Source organism: Malania oleifera, chromosome 11, assembly GCF_029873635.1.
Source record: "Malania oleifera isolate guangnan ecotype guangnan chromosome 11, ASM2987363v1, whole genome shotgun sequence".
NCBI lineage: Eukaryota > Viridiplantae > Streptophyta > Magnoliopsida > Santalales > Ximeniaceae > Malania > Malania oleifera.
This window is the reverse complement of record NC_080427.1, coordinates 64,600,492-64,601,580: the sequence shown is the minus strand read 5'-3', so window position 1 is coordinate 64,601,580 and position 1,089 is coordinate 64,600,492. Positions and strand designations below refer to the sequence as shown.

General features: G+C 32.0%; 1 long non-coding RNA gene across 1 annotated transcript; it reads left to right on the top strand.

The window, feature by feature from the left end:
- The first annotated feature begins 437 nt into the window (after nt 1-437).
- On the top strand, nt 438-850 carry LOC131168658 (uncharacterized). Its single transcript, XR_009140378.1, has 3 exons — nt 438-532; nt 632-671; nt 770-850. It is a non-coding gene; the product is annotated as an uncharacterized LOC131168658 (long non-coding RNA).
- Nucleotides 851-1,089: the final 239 nt, after the last annotated feature.

Below are 1,089 nucleotides of genomic sequence, written 5' to 3'. Positions count from 1 at the left end.
AATAATAATAAAATAATAAAATAAAATAAAATAAAATAATTAAATTAACAAGTAAAATGAATAGTATGATAAGGAAAAATATATATATATATAAATAAGTTATTAGGATATTTATGTAATACATATAAGTTAAAAGTAATAATGATATATATATATATATATATATATATTATATATGTAAGTTATCTTAAAGTGAGCTTCTCCAAGAAGTTTTGTTTAATTAATGGTTATCATGATATTAATATATATATATATATATATACATAATAGTGCAAGCTTCTCCAAGAAGCTTGCTTTAAGTTTGGAAGTGCTCTCTCTTTCTCCTACGACTCTCTCTCTCTCTCTCTCTCTCTCTCTCTCTCTCTCTCTCTCTCTCTCTCTCTCTTTCTCTCTCTCTCTCTCTTCGATTTTGGGCTAGTTTTAGGCCAAATCGACAAACCGAAGCCATCACGACGCTCCTGGCGAAGTTCTTTGCAAATCTGTCGGAGCGGATCGTCAGGGAAACGAAGTTGGATTTCATCCCAAATCCAAGGTAAGACTTTATACTCAATATTTGGATTTTTGACAGTTGAAGAAAAGGATATACGTGTTGAAATATTAAAATTTAATATTGGGAGTTTTCGTTTCCAAGGATGTTGATTGGGAACGTTGGGAATCATCTCTAAGTTGAGGTAAGACTTTTTAAGTCGAATTTGACTTAGTAGTAGTTGTAGAAAATGTTGTGCGTACAAAAATACTAAACTTTAATTCTGCGAGTTTTCGTTTCCAGAGTTGTTGAGTTGGGAACCCTGCGGGTGCGGGGAAGATTTTCTTAGGGGCTTTGCAGGAGTCAGGTAAGGAGATAAACTAAGCTAGTTTTGTTTTGAGAAAATGCATGTATATATATGTAGCATCTGGTTTCAGGAAAAATAAATATATTTATATATATGATTTATATTTGGAAAATACTGTTTAAATGACGATATGTTGAATATGTGGAAAATTTGTTCAGTGTGGCATGAGTATAAAAATGTTGCGAAATACTGTTTTCTGGGAATGGGGATGATATGGATTTCTATGATGGAAAACCGGCGTACGGGCCTAGAGATA